At 47.2% G+C, this 12,907-nt stretch overlaps 1 long non-coding RNA gene across 1 annotated transcript in view; it reads left to right on the top strand.

Annotated features, from left to right (window-relative positions):
- LOC308550427 overlaps positions 1-11,773 on the top strand; it is a 267,422-nt gene extending 255,649 nt beyond the window's left edge. Inside the window, exon 8 of the long non-coding RNA XR_013997894.1 lies at positions 11,644-11,773. This is a non-coding gene — a long non-coding RNA (uncharacterized lncRNA). The remainder of the gene's footprint in view (positions 1-11,643) is intronic.
- The last annotated feature ends 1,134 nt before the right edge of the window (positions 11,774-12,907 follow it).

Genomic DNA, 12,907 nt, shown 5'->3' with positions numbered 1-12,907 from the left:
GGGGATCGAGCCCGAAGCCTAGGGTTGTGTCCTGAATCGAACCGTGACCTCCTGGTTCATGGGTTGACGCTCAACCACTGAGCCATGCCTGCCGGGCTCCACATTCTGTCTTTTGAGAGCTCCACAAATTGGAAGATCTATTGAAAACACACACGCACCCCAATATTTTCTTCTGCTCTAAAGATCCCAAGAGAAAAACAATCACTTAATAATCAACAGCTTGCTGTACTGTAACACTCCAGGCTCATTTCAGAGGACGGCGCTCGGTGACGTCCATGTGTCATCAGCATTACTCCGTCTACAGTCTCGGCCTAGATCTGCCCTGACAGATCCAGTCCCTGTGAACTCAGCCTCCTGAGGTTAACCAGCAGGGCTGCGTGAAGTTCCAAACTCCCCTGAATGCTCAGAGCATAAGTCATCGCTTATGTTGACTTGAACTGATTCACACTGGCCGGGGACTTCTCTTACTGAGTAGCAGAGAGAGAGAGAAGAGGGAAACTTACAGGGCTTTTAGAGCTACTGGGTCCTGCAGTGTCTCCAAATGTCTTAACACCCCCATTTCTCCATCCCACTCTATCCCAACAAACTCCCATCAAGTTGAAATTGGCAATACAAAAAAATATCTGTGTAGACAGGACAACATAGTAGTCCCATCTCCTCTACCTTTATCTCTTTGGCCATGATTAGGGCTCAGCCACTCTGGGTGCTAAGATGCCAGCTTGCTCGGGGTTTGTTTTTATTTTGTCCTATTTTTAGATTTGTTTGTTTGTGTAAGACCTACAAAAATACAGATACCGTGCTGACTTCCCTCTGACTTCCTGACATACCTAGTAATTCTCCCGACGTACTTGAGCCTAGCTTTTACATTTTCTTGTCGAAGTGTTTCCCCAAGAAAAAGTGCCCGAGGTGAGATGAGACAGGTAACTAGGTAGCTAGGTGAGAGCCAGCTTCAGTGGACGCCTAATATTATATGTTCAAATCTGTGCAGATCGTGTCTCATCAGCGGGGAGGAATTTTGCTCAGGAACCACCAGCACTGGCTCGAGGGGACAATGGGAACTAAGTAGTTGCTCTGCCTTCCAGTTCAGGATCCGCTTGGGAAAGAAAAGTGAAGGCGGGGAGAATGGCAGGGAAAGAGGGGGGATGGAAGACAGGAGAAGCTCCCTCTCACCTGTACGAATAAGGAAAATTAAAGATACTAAGGGCATCAAAACCTCGCCTGGTTCCAACATCAGATCCCGTCTGAAGCAGCTCCCACCTGCTCCCTGAATCATCCACTTGGACCAGATTACTGCGCACACTCCCCCATCGCCTGACCGGGCCGATGCTGGTGAAAATCAAGAAAGTTTCCCCCCCTGGATAAGTGTGTGTGTCCTTTAAACAGATCAGTGCCACAGCTGCCTTCCCAGCGTCTTAGGTTTTCCTTCCCGTGGAGGAGGCTTCCTGTCTTTGAAATAACAATGAAAAGCGCTCGGGTCCTGTTATTTGGGTCCTTAGCAACGGCCACCCCTGCAGTGAATTTAAGGGTGGGAAAGGGGAGGAAGAGGAGCCTCGAAAGGCGAAGCCTGCTGGCCGTCACTGTGAGCAGGGCTGCCCGGCTGGCGGCAGGCCCGGACCAGCTCCTGTTCTGCAGAGGGTTGGCCCCGGGGTGCCGGAGAGCAGGGCGCGGGGCACAGCGGGTGCGGGGCTCCCCTGCCACCACCCGGGAGGGCGTCACCGGCCCTGTGCTGGAAACTGGCCCTGCCACGGGGATGCCCGAGCAGAAGAGCCGATGAGCCCAGGGCAGCAACCCGAGAAAGAGCTCAGAGACACAAAATCATCGCAGTCGGGGCAGCATGTGGCTGTTGAGGCAGCCGACTGGACTGAGAAACGGCAGCCGGGTGAGTTTGGAGGCACGTCTCCAAATGGATGACGCCGGAGATATGGAAACAGAATTGATATTCATCAATCACAATACGCCAGGCCATCAGCTTCGTTCTCACGCGGGCCTGATCCTTAAATGCCACAGAGGAGCCACCTGCAATGCGAGCTCCTCTCTCTCAATGACGTGAACAGGGCCTCACTGCAGGAAAGCCCCGGGGGGATTTTCACAGCCACTTTCCTTTTTGTTCTTTGTGGCCAAGGATCTACTTTTTTTTTTTTTTTAATATGTTTTTATTGATTTTCAGAGAGAGAAAGGGAGAGAGAGAGAAATATCGATCAGTTACCTCCCATAGGCACCCCGACTGGGGATCAAACCCAAAACCTGGGCATGTGCCCTGACCTGGAATTGAACCAGCAACCTCTCGGTGCACAAGGCGACGCTCAACTAATTGAGCCACACTGCCCAGGGCCAAAGGTCTAATCTTGAGAGAAAGAGGGAATCTTTTGCTTCATAAGGATCATGAAGTGGGATTTGATGGTGTGTAATACAGCGGAAGAGCCCATGGAACAGGAATCAGGAGGTCTGGGGTCTTGTCCTAACCTCAGAAGACACATGTCCCAACCTCAACAGGTCCCAGTTTTCTCATCTGTGAAATAGGGGACTAGACTAGATTGCCACCCAGTCTCCTGCCACTGTGAGACTTTGTGACTTGAGGCTTCATCGCCACGTATTGGTGTCCTTTTGCGATGGAGCTGTGATGGGATGGGGCTTTCGATTCGATGAGGTTTCTGTCCTTCACCTGTAATCATAGTCAACGCACCAAAACAAACAGACAGAAATGGAAATCAAATAAACTGTGCTGAGTTAAAAGTTCCTAGTCTCAGCTGTTCATGTTTTAACAGAATGATAGTCTGCGGGGGAAAGTAAGAATACCGTATATATAAATTGAACCGAAAGCATTACACACATAAAACTCCTATTTAATCGTGTACAGGGGCAAAGGATTGGTAAAATGTGGGTAACGGGAAAAGACGGCAAGATTTCTGGTATTTGCTGTCAGACTCTTTGGCAATGTGGAGAGAAGAAAGATAGAAACCATATAGAAAAAATCCAGACAATCTTGCATACAACGCTATTGATTGGCTGCAGTCACTTTTGAGAGCCTGGTGTGGCAGCTCGGTTTGTGAATTTAATACCTTCCACTGAGAACCATATTGGGGTACCCTGAGAGGGCATGAGAGACACAAATTGTCACTTTCCCCCCCTTTCCGAAGCCAGGCAGGCTCACGCTCGTGGTCCCCGGGCAGACAGGGCAGTCCACTCGCATCTTAGCTCTTCCCACGCCTGCCTGGTCTGCTGCAAGCCCCACACTTCGCACAGCGCCGCACACAGAGGAGACTGAATTCTTCATTTTAACCATCACCTTTATCCACAGTCGTCGTATATATGATCAAAATTCCCCAAGAGTCTTTGCTTTTCCGTAAAGGTCACCAACAATGAAATTTTTAAAACCGTTCAACTTAGAACGCAAGGCACTTTCCTGATGATGGATTGATTGGGGCTAGAACACATCCCTGTGACTATGAGGAGTCATTCAGAGCTGCCTGATGTGGACATTTTTCAGAATCGCAGGCCACTCCAAGTGGAAGGATATCTCATAGCCAAACCGTTGTGTTTGTGGGTTTGCTTAACTAATCTGTGGGCAATGCAGGCGCAGAGCAAACACGCTTCTGCCCACGGAAGGGCGGACCGAGGGCCCGAACCTGCCCAGCCACAGGGAGGATTTCTGCAGGGTTCACGACATGCGACCTGCTGGAGGGGCAGCCACGACTCGCTGCATTCCTGAGATGCACAAATGCCTTTGCAGGAAAGGTATCTTGTTTGGAGGAAATTCCAGAATCATTTCAAATCAAGAATCGAGTAGACAGCATCCTCCAACTCCTAGTAAGACCACATAGCAAAGAATGCCAAACTTTCTTTAAGGTGTTTTCCATTCAGCATTTTCTCATTTTAGTTTAGACTCTAGAACGTACAAATTTAGTATATAAGATGGGGAAAAATTGGAGCAAATTCCTGAGCTCCTTAAAGGCAGTCACCTTGACATTTTTGTATCCCACCAAATGGCACTTAAGTATTCGATGAATGGGTGGATGGACGAATGAATGTGTGAGTGACTGAATGAGCGAGTGAATGAATGAATGAGCCAACTTTGGAGGCCAGCGTGGGGTAGAACATGTCTGATCGCTCACATACTGTTTTTGTGGTTTCTACCTCATGATTTATTATGTTCCCCTCGCTTTTCATACCTAAGTGACTGAAGCCCGTTTCTCAAGCCAGATTTAGTAAACAAAGCCTATAATGATAACTTGGATGCTCCCAGCCCAGAACCAGAGATATGCATTTGGGGTGCTTTTAATTGTGCTGTTTATTTTTTGTTTGGTTTCTTTTTGGGTTTGTTTTTTTTTTTAATAACAGGCCTATACTCACTTAGCCACCACTCTCTCATCAGGCCCTTCATTCATTCAACACACATTCGCTAAGGTGATCTAGACTAGTGTCCTAAAGGCTGGAGACCAAGTGGGAGAAGGTGCCAGACATCTGTGAGCTCACTGGCTGGAGGCTGTGGCCATGACAAAGCATGGGGTTATTTTAATAAAGGCTCACTCCTCCACAATCGCCCTCCTTGATCTCTCCAACACTCATCTTTGACTCATCCAGGTCAAGTCAGCGTCTGAATCCTGCTTGTTTAACTTTGAAAATATCCCTTCTATGCTCATAAGCAAATGAACTGACCCACAGATGTAGCACTATTATGTAACCCTCGTGAGGGCAAGACCTGGGGTTCTTTCCTTTCCTCAGCCTTGACTTGAAGGGAATGATAATTGTTGTCTTAGAAAGACGTCTACTCCTGGTCCTGACTGCTCTGGGGCCTTCATAAAGTCAGGATCTCTTTAAGCTTCAGTTTCCTCGAATATAAAATAAGATCATTGGAGTTGATAGTCTTGAAAATCCTTTCTAACCTCCGACGACTGCGATTATTTAATACTAAAGAAATGTTCATTACTCAGCTAGAAGGAATCTCTGGCACCTAAGAGTATATTTTGAAGGAAGTGGAGTTTAGTAGTGAAATACGACCTCTGGAGTACCCTGAAGAGGCAGGGACACGTTTTCAGATGCAAATATCCGCTTCAATGCAAGTGACATAGAAGGAAGAGCTTTGGAAGAGTTGCGGCTAAGGAAAAAGAAGGCCACTTCTGCTGGACACTGTTCCCAATTTCCCCAAGCCAGATACACGCCAGTCCTCAAATCTGGTCGGAGACTTACTGGTTTTTAATCGGATCTTCCTATTCTGGTAAAATCAAGGCGGCAAGTTGTTGCAAATGAGCCCTGACCCCGGAGCATGAAGACAGGCCACCCATCCCGGCTCTGATGGCAACCGCACCTCCCAGGCCTTTCTCTCCTCCCCGTAAAAGTAAGTGGTCAGATCTAGAGACTGTGAAATTCCCACACCGTTCTACCATAACATGGCTTTAGGAAGTCTCCACTGAGAAACATTAGATACTCAATAACCAAGAAATCTGCCATTCTGATTTTATCTAAATTATAAGCTCGTGGCTTGCTGTATTCAAAGGAAGCCAGGAGGCGCTGGTCGAGCCTTCTGGTGGGGAAGCGTCTGTGTGCATGGGACTGGCAGGCGCCGGAAGGGTAGACAGCTCATCCCGCTGAGTGTTTGGGTTCTGGATGGATGTTCCCTGAGAGATGGTGGGGCCACGTCACTGTCCGAGAGAACCTCTAAAAGACGCCAAACGGAAGCAGAACTCCTTCCTCCTGGGACCATCTCGCGTGACAGCGAGTGCTTCAGGAGTTAAAACAGAAGCTTTGTTTACTGCAAACTAAAAAACTGGCCAAAAGGAAGGAAGTAGTGCCTTTGGACTGTGGCTCTCTCTGACTTTTCTGGATCATAAAATGGTCTTCATTATTTTCGACTACAAAACAGAGGCACTTCTGTTGTTGGTGTTGAAGAACTGGGCGGCTGTCATCCAAAAACGTATCAGTGACCTTCAGTGACCTTCGGTGACCCGAAGGAGCAAGCCCATGACTTTCACCTGCTGTTTCAGATCCTTCTTTTCCTTCATGCTGTCCCTCCCCCTTGCTCTTCTCCAGGGTAATGTCTACTTCAGAGACAGAGGCCTGTCAACAAGATACCAAGTGATCAAAATAAATCCACCTTTAAGTGTCTAAATAAGATCCCATGCCTGCCCATAAGCCCAAGTAGGGGGCTATTCAGACTAATTATGCAGCTAGTTGCGTGGTTACATTAGGCTTCCCTGAATCAGTAGATAAAGAAACATATTTTAAAATCAAAAAAGCAAAAAATGGTAGTTTCCCAGCCACCCAACAAACTGGATGTACCCAGAGAACTTGGCACTCAAGCCCTGGAATTTGGGGGGCTGTGGGTAAAGCTTGACCAACTCTTGTATTGACCTTAGTAAAGGCATGGGGGACTTCAACTTACTATGTCGAATAGCACAACATATATATGACAGAAAACTCATATATCTAGTTATGGCATGCCAGGGACGGTCACTCCACGTGACATGACCAGCTTCCCAATGTAAAGCACCTTTGTTCCGATGTCCTAGTGCCCTGGAGGTGGTGGTGATCCATTAAATAATTAACCTCGCATCCATGCTTGTGCCCCATTTTACAAACTGACAATCTACTCGAGGCATGAAAATACGGGAAAGCTGTGAATTGCTGAAATAGCCACAAGGAAATCTCACAAGCTATGTTGACATGGAGGGATATCTCCCCATCAGGCTGAGTAAACTATTACATAACACTAAGCTATAATAAAATCCTGATTCCAAATCTAGTAAGTCTCCCAGACTTCGAGCATGAGTCACCAACAGCTTTATAAACAGACAGAACACTTGACAAGGAAGTCTCTGATAATTTTTTAGTAATTATGTCTGCAAATTGTTCCTTGCTGACATCACCACCAGAAATGGTTTCCCATAACTTTGCATTGCCTCTCTTCACATCTGTTCATTAATCACCAATGCTTTGAATAGTTCTATCACGATTAGGTAATTCACAGGGTTTATGTGATTCCACCGCACTCCCCTCGGTGGGGTTTTTAATTAGTGGAATCAGTGTGATCAAAGCCGGTACAATCACGCTCGCATGTTCCTCGCAGTCCTTTTTTTTAGGGCAGATTCATGATAGTGATGTACTTTATCCTAAAATCATAATTCACAAAGATGACACAACTTCTAAACATCTTTAAAAACAAAAAAAATGCAAGGAAGAAAGAAGGGGGCATGGTGGGGAGGGGTGTCAGGGAATTGACCTATTTTATGTTAAAAGGCATTTCGAAGCCCTGGCGTCATCTCCCTTTGAGTTGAACATGAGATTGCAAGTTCTGCTCCGACCTGTGGCTCACAAGCCAGCCCTGAGCCAAATTCGAGTGCGAGATACTGGGTTGCAGGTACCGTATGGTCTGGCAGTGCCCGCGGGAGGAGCTGTGCCAAGCAGCGCCGCCCATCTAGAGTAGAGAGCGGGGCACAGCCCGGGCACCCGGGTTCATCCTGGGGAGCCGGCCACGCGGCAGAAAATCCCAGCCCGGGACCCAGGAAAGTGGTTGGGAACAAAAGGATTCCTTGGCATAGACCAGGCCGTTTTAGTGGATGTGACCCAGAATAAACGAAGTCCTTGATCTTTCCGTAACTGTACTCACCCAGCGATAAACACTGGCTCCCTGGAAGCCTGAGAAAATACACTATTGAGAGGAGTTCAAGCTCCGTCTTGATGGAATTTGGATTTCTCCCTAAGTGACCTGTGTGGTTGGCATGCCAGCTTGCCACTGGAATGAAGATGGCAGCCCGGGCAAAGGAATGAGCGCAGGGCTTCCCGTTGAAAACAAAATTGCTGTCTTCACCAGGGCTGCAGCTTTCCCTTTAATATTTAGAATAAACCGTGGGAAAGATGTTTTCTATGGGGAAATGGAAGTTCTGAGGGTAGGTTTTAATTTAATACAAAAGAAAGGCTTTAAAATATATATATATTTATATATATATTTTAAATGAATTCTTCCTTTGGGACTGTGTCCATCTGTGCATATATATATATATAAAATATATATATATGTTTTTATTGATTTCAGAGGGAGAGATAGAAACATCTATGGATTGGCTGCCTCCTGCACGCCCCCTACTGGGGATCAAGCCCACATGTGCCCAGACTGGGAATTGAACCAGCAACCTCCTGGTGCACAGGATGACACTCAACCAACTGAGTCACACCGGCCAGGCCAAAAGAAAGGCTTTTATCACTAAAGCTACCCAGTTAGCAAAGCAGTGTTTCATAACAGGAAGCCCCTCAGTAGGCATTGTGCGTAAGCGTCATGCAAGAGATTCACTCATTCATTGATTCATTGATGGCACGATATTAATGGAGCGCCTATTAAGCATTAGATGCTGATAATGCAGATGGATAAGACAGAGTCCCCGACATCCAGCAATTCGCAGAACAGTGGGCGAGCCGCACCCCACACCAGAAACTGTTGATGAGATGCCCTGGGAGCTTAACTCTTGTTTACATCAATGAGCCTTGAGTAAAACTGGTTTCATTATATGTAGTTTCCCTGCAGCTCCAAGTACCCATCAGTGACGTTCAGTGTGGACTTCAACTCTGTAGCTGATCTAAAACAATATCCACTTTCCAAAGTGAAAAATGGGGAGATGTGATTTATGGGCAGAGTTACGTCACGATAGGCCGCCCCTATGAAAGGCCAACGTGAAATTCCAGTAGCGTTAGAAGGACGAGTGAAGGGAACAAAGGCTGAGGGCGGACATGGGAGGCAGACGGGTTCCCCCCACACCACAGAGAACTGCCCGACACCCAGGGCTGGGGAAAGCGAATGAGACGGTTCTCTGGAGGCGGGTCGGAGGGTGTCGGAGTGAATTCTTCCTTTGGGACTGTGTCCATCTGTGCTGCACACTATGCGTGACTAGTAAGCACTTGAGATGTGGCTTAGTCCAAATTAAGATGTGCTTTCATTGTCGAATACAGTGAACTTGGAAGACTTGGTCTGAAGGAAGCGAATGTAAGATCTCTGGTTCATAACCCGTATAACGATTACACGCTAAAGTGACCATCTTTTAGACATGCTGAGTTCCATAAAACATAGTAATAAACTTAATCTCTTAGGAAATTTGAAATTACATATGTGGCTCCGTTATAGGTTCACACTCTGTTGCGAGTGGACAGAGGCTGACGGCCCAGGGCAGCCTGGAGGGAGTCTGTGTATTTATTGGGAAAGGAAGGGGCCCATCTCTGAGACCTTCGGGCTCCAACCTCCAGTAGAATGTGTCTTTGTGAAGCTGCAGATGTCTCTCTAGCAGTTACCCTTTGTTGATAGAGGCTTGCTCAGGTCAAAGCCATTTGTGGAAGAAGCTCAGTGACAATGACTCATCACACAAGCATCTTTGGATTCCTGGCATTTTCTAGTAGCACCATCATGTTGGTATCTGTGGCCATAGAATCTTAAACTAACAACTCACCATCCTTTAAAATAGGCACTTATCAGTGTGTTCAAGAATTTTCTGATTCTCACAGCATCTTTCAGATATGTTGGTTAGGAGTTTAATAAATGAATTTAAAAAAGCTTCAGAAAAGAGAAAAAAAAACAAAAAACAAAAAAAAATGAGCCTTGAGCCTCTACTCTGTGTGTTGAGGGAAATGGAGGGAAGTGAGCACCGCCTGTGTTCACAGATTGCTTTATAATCAGTGCTCCTTATGTTTCAGGACTGAACTGTGTGTCTCCTTAACTACATTATTATCGTCAGCTTGAGGTCGGTACGAAGTCTGAGCTTCGCACAAGAGATCTGTGAGGATCTGTGAGGCTCTGGATAGCTGCTTGCTTGCTGCATGTTGAGATGACAGTCAGGCTCGGTGTGTGGGGGGATAAGTTCACTTTCAGAGAGGAGTGGAACTTTTCAGATAAGCCCAGAATTGATTCCATGTCAGGTCACTGTAAATTCTAACTCCTCCTGACTCAGTCTTTTTTTTTTTTTAATTCTCACCTGAGGTTATTTCCCCCCCCCCCCCCCCCATTGCTTTCAGAGAGAGTGGAAGGGGGGAGAGAGAGAGAAACATCGATGTGAGAGAGACACATCGATCGGTTGCCTCCGGCTTACACACCAGGGCCGGGAATCAAGCCTGCAACCGATGTACGTGCCCTTGGCAGGAATCGAACCTGGGACCCTTCAGTCCACAGGCCGGTGCTCTAACCACTGAGACAAACAGGCCCGGGCAAGCCTGCCTCAGGAGGGACCTGTTAACTCTCTTGACCTCTTAATTAACTTCCACCCATGTGTTGCCACTTTGGGGCTGGTGTGACTCAGCATTTTACGGCAGGGGAGAGACGTCGGTTAGTGTTGATGATAACCCCAGACTCGGAAACTCTGCTTTTCAGTAGCTTTGATCCCAGATGATCTAGAGTTTCTGCCACAATGTCAGGATCCCAGAGCTCTGCAGGGACGGTCTCTGTCATTGTTATTGATTTTGTTCTATAAACTTTTGGCTCAATAGAAAGCTCACGATGGGCACTTAAAAGTCAGATGACAAGAGTCATTAAGAATAGCCACGAACGATGATGTAAAGGCATCTCCATTTCGGGCTGGGAGAGCACGGAAATGTTCTACCTACTGGATCATAGATAAAAATAGCTGCCCTCGGCCGCTGCCAGGTACTTTACAGGATTCTCTCCCTGAATCCTCACAGCCGCTCTCTGAGATGGGTGCTCTGTTACTGCTGTTTGATGCATGAGAAATCTGAGGCCAGGCGAGGTCTGGCTACTTGTCCTGTTACGGTGATCGGGGCTGGAACTCCAGCCTACATTCATCCATGCTGGTTTTAGGGAAGCTGAGGCTGTCTCAGATGAGCCCCTGGTTAGATCTGAGCAAACTGTAAATCGCTGTTTCCTCTGATGTGAGAGAGGTGCTCCCAGGAGAGCGGGAGAGAGGGAGGGTGAACTGCCAAGACATAGCGTGGGCCCTTGGGGAGGCTGTGCCTAGAAGGCCCTCGGTGATCAAGAACCTGGAAGAGTTTATCTTTGTTTCTCCACCCAGCCCTTACCACCCGGCTAGTTTGCAGCCGCCAGCTATTCCAAGTGGTAATAAATGTGAGACTCAATTAGTCAGTGATTAAAAGGGAGAGAAGGGGAGAGGGTCTGGATGGCTCTGCCCGAATCCACCTTCAGCAGCAATGACTCATCTAGAAGGGGGCAATTTGAATAAGAATAGAGACGCTCTTTTTTTAAAATTTAATTTAATTTTTATTAAATTTATTGGGGTGACATTGGTTAATGGGATCATATAGGTTTCCAGTGTCCATTTCTATGATACATGATCTGTATATTGCATTGCGTGCCCACCACCCAAAGTCAGATCATCTTCCGTCACCATATATTTGGTCCCCTTTATCCCGCTCCCCACCAGCCCCTTCCTTCTGGTCACCACTGCCTTCAGGGCAATCAAGGAAGGGTCCCATGCCAGGGGCAGATATCTTCATGATCTAATTTAACCCAGTTAAACTTAGGTTTCTGTTCAAACCTAACAGTATAGCCCGTTGGTAGTAAAGTCCTATTTAGAAAAAGAAATTAATTCCATATTTAATGTCACGCACGGGTAATGACCTCATGAAGTGTGCATCACAAGGATGCCTGACCAGCACCGTTATTATTATTATTATTATTTATTCATCACGGCGGCCCAGAACCTGACTTCGCAGTGGCTGAGGTCAGTCCCGAGTGGATGACTCACGGCTGATCTGCATAAACAGCGTGGGCTCGGATTACCATCTGGTAGAACAATCTCCATCACCAGCGGCCACATTTCCTGCTACCCGGGTAAGTAAATTTCAAGCGTAAGGGAAAATGTTAGCAAGTTTCTCCGAGTACCTTTGCTGGGAGACTAATGCAAGCGGCCTCCCCGGAGGGGGGGGCAGGGAAGCTGGGAGGTAAAGGCTAATCTCTCTTCCATCTCCCCCTGAAATTCCCCCCCCACGGGACATGAGAAACGCCATCCTTGCAACTCGGGCACATTGTTGGTTGAGAAAATCCAATTTGCCTAATGACCCTCTAACAAAGGGGCCCTGGGCGTGTGCGGGTCATGTGCCCCTTGCAGGCCTAATGTGAGACAAATATTGGAAACACCGTTAAAAAGGGATGGTATGTATTTGTAAACCTTTCTGCCTTCCTTTCTCTCAACAACTCTTGTTGTTGTTGTTGTTTCCCTATGGATAAAGATATCAATACATGTCATGTGGCCCCCGAAGATTACTTTGGGAGTTTTTATTTCCAACAAAGACATCCACACCTGAAATCGTTCTCATACAAAGCCGATTTTGAGTAGGACGGTAACTCTGGGTGGTGGCAGCAGACCGTCAGGAGCTATCTACAGCCCAGCCAGTGTGGCTCAGTGGACTGGGCGTTGTCCCAGGCACCAAGAGGTCTCGGGTTCGATTCCTGGTCAGGGCACAGGCCCGGGTTGTGGGCTCGATGCCCAGCAGGGGGCGTGCAGGAGGCAGCCGATCCACGACTCTCTCATCATTGATGTTTCTCTCTCTCTCTCTCTCTCCCTTCCTCTCTCTGAAATCAATAAAGACATATTAAAAAAAAACACAAAAAAACCCCATGCTGCTTCATATTTTGACAACTGTCCCATACGTTTGGCTGCCCCTTGGGGAAGTTTTGATTTGACCCAGGGAGATGTGACTCCTGCATCTACAACAAGGGAGAAAGTAAAAGAAAAGAAAAGCATTGACTTTGTAAAGGATGAGGGGAAATGGAATTTATTTTAGGAAACAGGGAGCAAATATGATGCTGTAAAAGCACAGTTTTGGTGATGATGCTACTTTACCCGTCACGGGCAAAGGAAGACTCCACACAGCGGAGAAATGGTGCACCTAGGAATTGAGCGATGTGGGCACGCCCGCGTTTCACAAGCAATAATAAGGTGGACCGACTCTTCCAGAGGGC

The sequence above is a fragment of the Miniopterus schreibersii genome, assembly GCF_964146895.1.
Source record: "Miniopterus schreibersii genome assembly, chromosome: 21".
In the NCBI taxonomy this organism is placed as follows: Eukaryota; Metazoa; Chordata; class Mammalia; order Chiroptera; family Miniopteridae; genus Miniopterus; species Miniopterus schreibersii.
The sequence above is the reverse complement of the archived record's forward strand: the minus strand, read 5'-3'. Positions and strand labels throughout refer to the sequence as shown.